A 13979-nucleotide genomic window follows, 5' to 3' on the forward strand; every position below is an offset into this window, starting at 1 on the left:
GAGGCCTCACAGATAGCTTGGAAGAGAAGAGAAGCAAAAAGCAAAGGAGAAAAAGGAAGATATTCCCATCTGAATGCAGAGTTCCAAAGAATAGCAAGGAGAGATAAGAAAGCCTTCCTCAGCGATCAATGCAAAGAAATGGAGGAAAAAAACAGATTGAGAAAGACTAGAGATCTCTTCAAGAAAATTAGAGATACCAAAGGAACATTTCATGCAAAGATAGGCTCGATAAAGGACAGAAATGGTATGGACCTAACAGAAGCAAAAGATATTAAGAAGAGGTGGCAAGAATACGTAGAAGAACTGTACAAAAAAGATCTTCACGACCCAGATAATCACGATGGTGTGATCACTCACCTAGAGCCAGACATCCTGGAATGTGAAGTCAAGTGGGCCTTAGAAAGCATCACTATGAACAAAGCTAGTGGAGGTGATGGAATTCCAGTTGAGCTATTTCAAATCCTCAAGGGTGATGCTGTGAAAGTGCTGCACTCGATATGCCAGCAAATTTGGAAAACTCAGCAGTGGCCACAGGACAGGAAGAGGTCAGTCTTCATTCCAATCCCAAAGAAAGGCAATGCCAAAGAATGCTCAAACTACCGCACAATTGCACTCATCTCACATGCTAGTAAAGTAATGCTCAAAATTCTCCAAGCCAGGCTTCAGCAATACATGAACCGTGAACTTCCAGATGTTCGAGTTGGTTTTAGAAAAGGCAGAGGAACCAGAGATCAAATTGCCAATATCCGCTGGATCATCGAAAAAGCAAGAGAGTTCCAGAAAAACATCTATTTCTGCTTTATTGACTATGCCAAAGCCTTTGACTGTGTGGATCACAATAAACTGTGGAAAATTCTGAAAGAGATGGGAATACCAGATCATCTGACCTGTCTCTTGAGAAACCTGTATGCAGGTCAGGAAGCAACAGTTAGAACTGGACATGGAACAACAGACTGGTTCCAAATAGGAAAAGGAGTCCGTCAAGGCTGTATATTGTCACCCTGCTTATTTAACTTATATGCAGAGTACATCATGAGAAACGCTGGGCTGGAAGAAACACAAGCTGGAATCAAGATTGCCGGGAGAAATATCAATAACCTCAGATATGCAGATGACACCACCCTTATGGCAGAAAGTGAAGAAGAACTAAAGAGCCTCTTGATGAAGGTGAAAGAGGAGAGTGAAAAGGTTGGCTTAAAGCTCAACGTTCAGAAAACTAAGATCATGGCATCTGGTCCCATCACTTCATGGGAAATAGATGGGGAAACAGTGGAAACAGTGTCAGACTTTATTTATTGGGGCTCCAAAATCACTGCTGATGGTGATTGCAGCCATGAAATTAAAAGACGCTTACTCCTTGGAAGGAAGGTTATGGCCAAACTAGATAGCATATTTAAAAGCAGAGACATTACTTTGCCAACAAAAGTACGTCTAGTCAATTCTATGGTTTTTCCAGTGGTCATGTATGGATGTGAGAGTTGGACGGTGAAGAAAGCTGAGCGCCGAAGAATTGATGCTTTTGAACTGTGGTGTTGGAGAAGACTCTCGAGAGTACCTTGGACTGTAAGGAGATCCAATCAATCCATCCTAAGAAAGATCAATCCTGGGTGTTCATTGGAATGTCTGATGTTGAAGCTGAAACTCCAATACTTTGGGCACCTCATGCGAAGGGTTGATTCATTGGAAAAGACCCTAATGCTGAGTAGGATTGGGGGCGGGAGGAGAAGGGGACGACAAAGGATGAGATGGTTGGATGGCATCACCGACTCGATGGACATGGGTTTGGGTAGACTCCGGGAGTTGGTGATGGACAGAAAGGCCTGGCGTGCTGCAATTCATGGGGTCGCACAGAGTCGGACACAACTGAGCGACTGAACTGAACTGAACTGACATATACAAAAACATCTGGAAAATTATACATAAGAATACGCCAATCATTTTGAAGTGGTAGGATCCAAGGTAAATGAATACATGAACTTCCAACTTTTCCTACAACAATTACCTAATAAAGAATAGAACAAAATCTTTAAACATCACACTACTCCCTTTCCCTGAGAGATACTGCTTCCAGCTTGAGCTCCAGACTGGAAACTGACTGCAGTCACGTGCTCTGTCACTATCCTCTCTGGGCCTCCTGTTCCACGTATGTACTAAAAAGAAGGTGGTGTAATTTCAAAACTTCCTTCCCGCTCTAACATTCTTTGACTTGGTCCATTTCATTCCTAGAGAAGATCTTTACAAAAAAACAAAAATACAAAAAGGTCTTGTGGGGATTTAATGTCCCAAAAAGGTCTCCTCACACCTTCCCTGCTGTCCTGGGCATATGAAGCTGTTGTTTCCATTATTCCCTTCCCATCAGTCCTTGGTAAAGGGAATGGTAATGCATTTCCCCAGAAATGTGTTCAATCACTCTAGAAAAATAAGTCTTTTCCCAGAAAATCCATTTTTAATTTATTTTTTATTGGCCTACAGTTGATTTACAACATTGTGCTAGTTTCAGGCTAGTACAGCAAAGTGAATCAGTTAGACATATACATATATCCACTCTTCTTTATTTTTTAAAAAAATGTTCTGCAAAGACGTTTAAAATACTTATTTTATTCCAGATAATGTATTTTTTAAATTTTCTCTTGTTGACTTAATTTTTTTTTATTATTTTGTATTAGAGTACAGCCAATTAACAGTGTTGTGATAATTTCAGGTGAACAGCTGAAGGGCCTCAGCCATACATACACATGTGTCCATTCTTCCCCAAATTGCCCTCCCATACAGGCTGCCACATAACATTGAGCAGTATCCACTCTTTTTATAAGAGTCTTTCCCCAATACAGCGTATTGAGTTCCCTGTGCTACACAGTAGGTCCTTCTTTGTTATCTATTTTATATCTATTAGCGTGTGTATGTCAACCCCAATCTCCCGAGAAAGACGATTCTTAACCTACACGTTAACAGACAAACAAAAAACACTGGATGCTGAAACAACACACCCAGCAACCCAAGCCAAAAAAGAAGCAAAAGCAAACTGGCCAAACACAATCCCCGGTCCCGTTCTCAGTCCATAGACTCTTGGTTTCTTTCTTAAGATCACCTGTTACCTATACATCAGATCCAGGATAATAATAATGATAAAACTAACCTTTATTTCTCACTATCCATAGGGCCATTTAGGGCTGCCCAGGTAGCTCAGCGGTAAAGAAGCTGCCTGCCAATGCTGGAGACAGAACAGACACGGGTTCCATCCCCGGGCCGGAAAGATCCCCTGAGGTAGGAAATGGCAACCCACTGCAGTATTCTTGCCTGGAAAATTCCGTGCTCAGAGAAGCCTGGCGGGGTACAGTCCATGCACTCGCCAAGAGTCCCCTAACCCTAATCCTAACCCTAGGACACGACTCAGCGACTGAGCACACAGGCATAGGCGAACTCACTGCGGGGCAAAGGAGGTCCAGAGTCTGTTTCTTAGAAAGGCGGGGGCTGGCGGTGGCGGCCTTGACTCTCCCGCGCCCTCTGCCGGGGACGTGGCTCCACGCTGACTCTCCGCACTTGCGCCTTCGCTACAAGCTTCTCGCCCTTCGTGCGGTGATGTGAGACTGCTAGCTGACAAGGGGGTGAGCTGGAGATTACGGGGGGCTGCAGTGGGGACGTGTGGAGTCTGAGAAGTGAGGTGCAGACTGAGGGCGGTGTGGGAGTCTGTGGGGCGGAGAGCGATGTGCAGCCTGCGGGATGCAGGGTCACCAAGATCTACTTTCCGCTATGCGAGTGTGGTCCTGGCACCACCGGGGACGTCTCCCGCGTCCCGCAGCCCTGTGCTCTGCTTAGGAAAATGGTAGAAAGCGGGGCGAGGGGCAGTTTCCATGGAGCTTTTTAAGCCTGCCTCCTTCCCATAAACTGCAAAACCTGTCCTTACAGGGAAAGCGCTGGGTTTTCCATTAGCCTTCAAGCAGGACCGTTTATCAGCAATCCGTATTATGAAAACTGAGGACGTTTTTCAACAATTGTAAATCCTGAAACTACGTCTTGCAGGTCCTCCGCCGGGGGCCATTTCCCTGAGTCAATGGTCTGGAATCTTCCAAACTGACTTGCTCCACACCCCACTTCTCCCCCACCCCTACTTTCCATCCCCTTAGCAAATACTTTCCTAGACGCGTATTCACCTAAGAACTGTAATTCTGAGATCTCACGCATTTATGTCCACTTGCTGGTTGTGTTGCAGCAGGTGCATCACTACTCTGAGATAACAGCATCAACCTCTACAGAATCGATGAATGCTGCTGCTGCTGCTACTAAGTCGCTTCAGTCGTGTCTGACTCTGTGCGACCCCATAGACGGCAGCCCACCAGGCTCCTCCGTTCCTGGGATTCTCCAGGCAAGAGTACTGGAGTGGGGTGCCATTGCCTTCTCCGGAATGGATGAATAAACTTCCTTTATTCACTCATTCCACCTGTGTCAACTGAGCACCTACTCCATTTGGGCCCTGGGCTAGGTGCTGGGAAGAACTCAGGGAGAAAGACAGATGATTTCCTTCCTGTCATGAAATCTGCCTCCCAGCTAGGGACCCAGGCAGTAAACCAATAAATACACAAATGGTGATGTGTCCATGTAAGGAACGTGGTACAAGGAGAGAGAATACATGGATTCTGACTTGGGTTGTGAGGTCAAGGAAGGCCACTCCAGGAAGGGACACAAAAGCTTAACCTGAAGGATACCTAAGCTGGATGAAAGTTGTTGGGCAAAAATCCTGAATTGGGAAGGTTTCATATGTCCTAGGAAAGGCCCAGGAGTGGCTAGATATCAGGAGTGAGGAGGAGAGAGGCTCCAAAGGAGTTTGGAGAAGTAACCAGGGGACCGTTGGTGTTGTATGTTCTATGGATGTGGACAAATGAATTAATGACGTGTATCCATCATTATAGTATCAAACAGAGTATTTTCACCACCCCCCAAATCCTCTGTGTTGTTCCTACTCCTCTCTCCTCCCTCCTCCTGGCAACCAGTGATCTTTTTTCTGTTTTTTGTCTGTCTCCGTAAAGTGAAGAAGAACTAAAGAGCCTCTTGATGAAAGTGAAAGAGTAGAGTGACAAAGTTGGCTTAAAACTCAACATTCAGAAAACTAAGATCATGTCATCTGGTCCCATCACTTCATGGCAAATAGATGGGGAAACAGTGGCTGACTTTATTTTTCTGGGCTCCAAAATCTCTGCAGATGGTGATTGCAGCCATGAAATTAAAAGACGCTTACCCCTTGGAAGGAAAGTTATGACCAACCTAGACAGCATATTGAAAAGCGGAGACATTACTTGGCCAACAAAGGACCGTCTAGTCAAGGCTATGATTTTTCCAGTGGTCATGTATGGATGTGAGAGCTGGACTATAAAGAAAGCTGAGCGCCAAAGAATTGATGCTTTTGAACTGTGGTGTTGGAGAAGGCTCTTGAGAGTCCCTTGGACTGCAAGAAGATCCAACCAGTCCATCCTAAAGGAGATCAGTCCTGGGTGTTCATTGGAAGGACTGATATTGAAGCTGAAACTCCAATAGTTTGGCCACCTCATGCTAAGAGCTGACTCATTTGAAAAGACCCTGATGCTGGGAAAGATTGAGGGCAGGAGGAGAAGGGGACGACAGAGGATGAGATGGTTAGATGGCATCATTGACTCGATGGACATGGGTTTGGTGGACTCCGGGAGTTGGTGATGGACAGGGAGGCCTGGCATGCTGCGGTTCATGGGGTCACAAAGAGTCGGACATGACTGAGCGACTGAACTGAACTGAACTGACTGATACTTCTGCCTTTTCCACAATGGCATATAAATGGACTCCTTTTCCTTCTCCAGGGGATCTTCCCAACCCAGAGGTCAAACCCAGGTCTCCCGCATTGCAGGCGGATTCTTTACCAGCTGAGCCACAAGGGAAGCCCTGATACATCCAAAGAGCTAAAGAAAACAACGTCTAAAATCTAAAGGAAAGATTCCACTCCAATAAGAGCTTGCAAGTCATCATTCCCACCCTCACAAGAAAAAAACATGAACAGATTAAAAATCAATGACTATTCTTGGCTCCATCACAGAATTGAAGTCATGGGACCAATTGTAATCCCCAAACTGGAGAAAGAGGTGCTTCTCGAGATTACAGATTATAATGAACACAGATCAGCACACCTGAGGCAGAAAATGCTGAAATCTAAAAAACCGGAACTTGAAAGGTAGCTTCAATGAATTGCTGGTGACTGAGTGTGGACTAACTTGAGAATTAAAAATTCCTAGGGACCTAATCGAAGCAACCCACAATCATAGCGTTTACCCCTAGGATCCTCAACAGGTTTTCTTGGTAAAGATCAGAGAAAAATTGCCTCCTGTTTGACCAAGAAAAAGGGGAGAAGTAACCATTTGAAAACAAGCCAAGAGCATTCTTCATAACAATGGCCTATGCAGCAAGGGAGAAGACTTCACCGGAGCCTTCTTGGACTTGGGGTGAGGGAAATTACCAAACTTCAAACCCCCTGGACGTTCACCCTCACAGAAGAGAAGAAAAAAGCTGAGAAGTACTTGTGAAGGTCATAGTCCAGGGGGTCAGGGACACTAAACAACTGAGCCCAAACCATCAGATTATAGAACGTGTCTCCTCAACCCAGACGTGACCAAACATCAGAAAGGGCTCATAATACAGTGGGTCACAGCTGAAAGAACGGAAGGCTCAGACTCTATTTAAGAAGCAGTTTCTATGGGAAACGAAAGACGCCAGCAGACAAACACAAAACACACGTGGAAATTGACTCCTGTGATACTACAGATGCAGACAACAGTAAACACAGCATATCTCTTGGCCAGATAAAAACAAGATGTCATACAGAGGCCTGTGTGCTTCCAAATACCTGATCATTACTGGCTTTCAACAAAAAAAATCACACAGCATGATAAAAGGAAAGAAGAAATAGTCTGAAGAGACAAAGCAAGTGTCAGAAGTGGATTCAGGTATAGCAGAAATTACCAGACTGAGAATTTGAAATAAATATGATCGATATGCTAAGGGCTCTAGTGGAAAAGGTGGGCAAACAACTTGCAAGAACAGATGGATAATGGAAACAGAGAGACAGAAACCCTTAGAAAGAATATACAGGCAATAGTAGAATCAATACCTGTAAAGAAATTAAGAATACATTTAATGGACCCATCAGATGATTGCAAAGGGCTGGGATTAGAATCAGAGAGTTTGACGACATATCAATACCCCCTCCAAACTGAAATGTAAAGACAAAAAGATTAATAAAACATGGAATAGAATATCTTCCAATCATTGTGGGACAGTTACAAAAGGTACAGCGTGTATAATGGGACCGCTCAAAGCAGAAGACAGAAAAGGAACAGAGGAAATATTTGAAGTAATGAGAGCTGGGGTTTTTCTAAAATTAATGACAGGTCGACACATCTAGGAAATTCAGAGAATACCAAGCAATATAAATGTCAAAAGGAAAAAAAAAAAAACACCTGGGCATATCATATTCAAATTGCAGAAGACCAAACAGAGAAAATCTTGAACAAAGGAGAGAATAAAAACACCTTACCTAGAGAGGAACACAAGCGGTCCCCACAGGGAGTCTTGCTCTATATGCCAGTCTGAGTCTTGGCCAGAAGCCTGACCGAATGGCAAGGCCATTAGCCACATCCACGGTTCAGTGAAGATACAGCAAACCTTCTTGTTGAAGTGACCCAGACAGACATCCACACTGCATGAGGCTCTGCCCGTTGCAATGAGCATCCCTCGCCACACTCAGTAAGGGAAAGGGCCACCTCAGATTCGATGGCAGCTGTGCCCCATTCCTGCTTGTTAGTAGTAGTTGACCGGAGGAGCCATCAGGTGTGCTGATCAGGCCCATTTATGGTCCACGACCGGAGTCCCCAACCTCCGGGATCTGATGCCTGATGATCTAAGTGGAGTTGATGTCATGATAATAAAAACAAAGTGCACAATAAATGTAACATGCTTGAATCGTCCTGAAACCACCACGACCCCCACCCCATCCATGGAAAAATTGTCTTCCACAAAACTGGTTCCTGGTGCTAAAAGGATTGGGGATTGGTGATCCAGGAGGTCTTTGTACCTAGACCCTCACAGGGCCAGTGGAAGCAGTGGCTCTTTGGGCAACATGCCAGGGAGCCAAACACCCCCTGAGAACCTTTCAGGGAGTTGTGAGACCCCACCTGTTCTGCATTTTGCTCATTCCTGTATGTACCATTTCTATAGAAGATTCCTGAACCACCTCCACCAGGTGAGTTGAGACATCTGCTTGGATCATGCCACAGTTGGAATTTATGGTCTTAAGATTACAATAGGGGCTTCTCTGGTGGTCCGGTGGTTAAGAATCCACCTTCCAAAGCAGGGGATGCAGGTTTGATCTCTGGTCAGGGAACTAAGATCCTACATGGCTCGGAGCTACTTAGCCACTCGCACCCACAACTACAGAGCCCATGTGCCTTAATGAATTATCCCACATGAAGCAACGGAGATCCCACGTGCCACAACTAAGACCTGACATAGCCAAATAAATAAATAAATATTTTTTAAAAAAATTACTTCACAGCCATGAATCATGTGCACAGTTATCAACCAAGGGCCAATTAGAGGCTAATAACAGTGTCCTGAGCTGACCGAAGACACTGGGGCTCCCTGATTCATCTCCAGATTCACCAACAAAGGCGAAATCCAGGGCCGTCACCATGCAGACTCTAGTGGGACTCCGTGTCAGGTTCCTCATAATCTGGTCCTGGCCCCAGATTAGAGTTCCTTAGCGGGGATAGCCCATGAATTTCCCTTGAGGCCCCAGGATTGCATGAGTAGACCCAGAGATGTCTTTGGGAGAACCCTTGCCCAGATTGTCCAGAAGAGGGCACCTGAATACCATTTTTACATTATTCTTTCCGTTGGTCTGTGCTGTGCTCAGTCCCTCAGTCCGGCCCTTTGCGAGCCTGCCTGGCTCCTCTGTCCATGGGGATTCTCCAGACAAGAATACAGGAGTGGGTTGCCATGCCTTGCTCCAGGGGATCGTCCCAACCCAGGGATCAAACCCAGGCCTCCCACATTGCAGATGGATTCTTTACCATCTGAGCCACCAGGGAAGCCCATGAATACTGGCGTGGGCAGCCTATCCCTTCTCCAGGGGATCATCCCGACCCAGAAATCGATCTTGGGTCTCCTGCACTGCAGGTGGATTTTTTACCAACTGAGCTACCAGGGAAGCCCCAACTTTTGCTACTTCTGCAATGACTATTTTTTTTCCTTCTGTGCCCAGGAAGAGGGGAGAATTGTGCTTTGGGGCCTGCTGTGGCACCAGAGATTCATAGCAGTTGATCTGACGGGCTTTGTGGGATTCAGGCAAGTGAGCAGCACTGAGGCCAGTCTCCAGCATCAGCAGTATTCATAGCTCTGGAGCATGTGTGCTCATCAGTGAGGGGCCATACAAATCTTCCTTCTGTCTTGGCTGAGGGGCATTGACCCTACTGAGGGAGAACTCAAGACACATCAGTCCTTGCGGCACTGAGAAAATTCTCCCCGCTTCTGGGAAGCAGTGGGCTCTTTTTGACTCCTCCACCTTTTTGTTCTGTCTGCCTTATTAGTGTCTTCATCATCTTCGTGGTAGCAAATGTTTCTTGAACACCTACAGCTTGCCAGGTTTTCTTCTGAGTGCTCCACGTGAATCTCTTCATCTTCTTTTCAGTTCTATGAAGTACTATTAAGATCTCGTTGTAGGGATGAGGCTCAGAAAGCTGAAACAGTCTGTTCAAAGTGACAGAGATCTGATTTGAATCCGAGTCCAGTTCCTCTTCTTGCTATAAGGCCTCGCTGCCTCTCACACTTCCTCCTCCCCACCCGCATGCGTCTCCCTCTCCAGGTCGTCTGAGCAGCATAGTCTCTGTGTGGGTCCTGGGTTTCTGTGCTGTTCTCCAGGCAGTGAGCTCAGAGATGGCACTCAGCTAAGCGCTTCCCTTTCTTTGTTGGGGCTGAGACATTGTCTTAACAGGAGAAACCAGCCACTCCGTATGCAAGCACCATGGTTAAGGGCAGGCGCTCCAAGCATTGGAGATTTCCTAGACTAGTAATATTAGTAAAATAAAACTGGGTTTGGACATGGGTCATAATCTTTTCATTTTACCAATTAAGACCTTGTCATACTCCTCCTACTGCTAATATTAATAACAGAAATAATATCTAAAAAAAGCTTATAGAGAATGATTCCCATGTACTATTTTCAGTCTTTCAAAGAACTACCTGATGTAGTCCTCACAAAAAGCATATTCAATAGGCATTATGTTTATCCCCATTTTGGAGGCAAGGAAATTGACAAAGAGAAACGTTTTGTAAATTACTCCTGACTCTGCTGATAACCGTTATGGTAGACTGTGTTTACTCTCTCATCTGTGTTTCATAAAAGATATTTTTAAAAGAAACCATCAAAGGACTTCCCTGGTGGTCCAGTGGTTAAGACTTTGCACTTCCACTGCAGGGGGCATGGGTGCGATTCCTGGTTGGGGAACTAAGATCCTGAGTGCCACAGGGTGTGGCCAAAAAAAGATAAGAAAAGAAAGAAAAGCAACCATCAAGCACAACCAGAGGCCCTGATCTCAGAATTTAGGAAAATCAACTAAAAGCACGGATGGTTCAGGGTTTGTCTTGAACAAAGTAAATGCTGTGTCTCTGTTTTGTTCTTTGATTTTGTAATTTAATGTGAAAATACTACTATGTGCTTGGAAAATTAAATGACTTCATACATCAGTTCAGTCCCTCAGTCGTGTCCGGCTCTTTGCGACCCCATGAACTGCAGCACGCCAGGCCTCCCGGTCCATCACCAACTCCCAGAGTTCACCCAAACTCATGTCTATTGGGTCGGTGATGCCATCCAACCATCTCAACCTCTGTTGTCCCCTTCTCCTCCTGCCCTCAATCTTTCCCAACATCAGGGTCTTTTCAAATGAGTCAGCTCTTCTCCTCCAACACCACAGTTCAAAGACATCAATTCTTCGGTGCTCAGCTTTCTTTGCAGTCCAACTCTCACACCCATACATGACTACTGGAAAACCCAGAGCTTTGAGTAGACGGGCCTTTGTCAGCAAAGTAATGGCTCTGCTTTTTGATATGCTGTCTGGGTGGGTCATAGCTTTTCTTCCAAGGAGCAAGCGCCTTTTAATTTCATGGCTGCAGTCACCATCTGCAGTATTTTGGAGTCCAAAAAGATAAGTCTGTTACTGTTTCCACTGTTTCCCCATCTATTTGCCATGAAGTGATGGCATGGTCTTCCTTTTTTGAGTGTTGAGTTTTAAGCCAGCTTTTTCACTCTCCTCTTTCACGTTCATCAAGAGGCTCTTTAGCTCCTCTTTGTTTTCAGCCATAGGGGTGGTGTCATCTGCATATCTGAGGTTATTGATATTTCTCCTGGCAATCTTGATTCCAGCTTGTGATTCATCCAGCCTGGCATTTCACACGATGTACTCTGCGTATAAGGTCAATAAGCAGGGTGACAACCTACAACCCTCATGTACCCCTTTACCAATTTGGAACCAGTTCATTGTTCCGTGTCTGGTTCTAACTGTTGCTTCTTGACCTGCCTACAGATTTCTCTGGAGGCAGGTAAGGTGGTCTGATATTCCCATCTCTTGAAGAATTTTCCAGTTTGATGTGATCCACACAAAGGCTTTGGTGTAGCCAATAAAGCAGAAGTAGATGTTTGTCTGGAATTCTCTTGCTTTTTCTATGATCCAACGGATGTCGGCAATTTGATCTCTAGTTCCTCTGCCTTTTCTAAATCCAGCTTGAACATCTGGAGGTTCTCGGTTCACATACTGTTGAAGCCTAACTTGGGGAATTTTGAGAAACACATTGCTAGCATGTGAGATGAGTGCAACTGAGTGGTAGTTGGGACATTCTTTTGCATTGCCTTTCTTTGAGATTGGAATGAAAACCGACCTGTTCCAGTCCTGTGGCCACTGCCGAGTCTTCCAAATTTGCTGGTGTATTGAGTGTAGCACTTTCACAGCAGCATCTTTAGGCTTTGAAATAGCTCAGCTGTTGCCATAGCAGCACTCAAACTTTCCTTCTGAAAACCCTGAGGAAGAGGGACTCATAAACTTCTTCTGAGGCTTCTGCCGCAGCTGCTCACAGGTTGGATGGCCACTCAGGTAATTATTTATTTTTCATTGAAGGATAATTGCTTTACAGCATTCTGTTGGTTTCTGCCCAACATCAACATGAATCAGCCATAGGTGTACATATGTCCCCTCCCTCCCACCTCCCTCCCCATCCCACCCCTCTAGGTTGTTACAATGCCCCTGTTTGAGTTCCCTGAGTCATTCAGCAAATTCCCAATGGCTATCTATTTTACATATGGTACCATATGGTTCCATGTTCCTCTCTCCATGCATCCTACCTTCACTAAGGTATTGAGGGTTAGTAAGGGAGGACTCTTAAAAAATCATCTGCAGTGGTTCTCCCCATTCATCACCCAGAGCCCAAACTTGACCGTGCTCCTGACCTTGCACAGCCATTCAGCCAAATAGCCTCTCCTCAGGAAGGTAAAGGGAGAAAAGGAACTAGGAAAGGACAGGGCATGTTGCTGTGCTAAGTCGATTGAGTCCTGTCCAACTCTCTGTGACCCCATGGACTGTAGCCCAGCAGGCTCCTCTGTCCATGGGATTCTCCAGGCAAGAATACTGGAGTGGGTTGCCATGCCTTCCTCCAGGGGATCTTCCTGAGCCAGGGATGGAAACCGAGTCTCTTGTGTCTCTGGGAGTGTTCTTTACCCCTAGTGCCACCTGGGAAAGGCCCTTAGGAGAGAGGGTCAAGAATGATCTGTCTCAGTCATATGTGAGAAAAAAATCCCAGCATTTTCCTTCTCATGTTGGAGCCTGGGCTCCATGAGGGAGTTCTAAATAAGACCTTTCCATAAATAAACACCCTGCCTCATTGGCTTGGCCTTAGACATCTTGGATTTGGCTCCAAGTCAATTCATCAAAAGCCATCGTTTTACCAAAAGTCAAGACACAGAATGACCCAGTGAACAAGTAGGTCATTCTTTGAAGGATTAAGTTACTATATGACTAATGTGCCAGAGCTTACCAAACTTACCAACTTACCAAAACCTTTACTGTGGTTTTGTGTATTTACTTCAGCTTGTTGTTACTTAACATACAAAAATGCACATATTTAATATATACATTTCGATGCGTTTGGACATATATACAAAACCATGAAGCCATCACAATGTTGTTATTTGTTTTAAGAGAAGAAATAATCTGGTTTTTCTAAAGATTCTATTTATTTATTTGTCTGCACTGGGTCTTTGTTGCGGCAGGGCAGATCTTCCATCTTCATTGCAGTATGTGGGCTCTTTAGTTGCAGCATGTGAACTCTTAGCTGCTGTGTGTGGCATCCAGCTCCTTGACCAGGGTTCCAACCCGGGCCCCCAGCATTGGGAGTGCAGAGTCCCAGCCACTGAACCACCAGAGAAGTCCCAATGCTGGTATTTTTAAATCCAGAGTTTACTGCGGTTTTCTTTGGGCACAGTGGCATGGCCAAGGGCTGGGGAGAGCCAGTTCCATAAGGTTCTGTGCCTGGATGCTCCCCCTCCCCATTCTTCAGTCCCTCCTTCCTCTGGGATAGGCAACTGGAGAAGACTCTCTTCCTCTGCCAGCAAATGACCCCCTCCTCCACCCCAACCCCCAGCTACAAGGGGAACTTGGCTGAGGGCCTTCTCCTTCTCCTCACAAACCCTTTCCTGGGTGGTTTCTACCTGGGAATTCCATTTGAAGAAGAAAGGCAAGGTCTTCCTGCTTCTTTTAAATAATGTGATTATCCTGCATCAGTGCTCAGGGACCACTCCTCCTGGCTTCAGGCAGCACTCAACCAAGAGCCTTCTTTGCAGTAGTAAATTAGCTGGAACCCAGGTTCTCTCCAGGATGTTGAAGGTGACAGGATATATCTGAAGGCCACATGATCAGCTC

This window comes from Giraffa tippelskirchi, chromosome X (genome assembly GCF_054371585.1).
Source record: "Giraffa tippelskirchi isolate mGirTip1 chromosome X, T2T-mGirTip1v1.2.pri, whole genome shotgun sequence".
Classification (NCBI taxonomy): domain Eukaryota; kingdom Metazoa; phylum Chordata; class Mammalia; order Artiodactyla; family Giraffidae; genus Giraffa; species Giraffa tippelskirchi.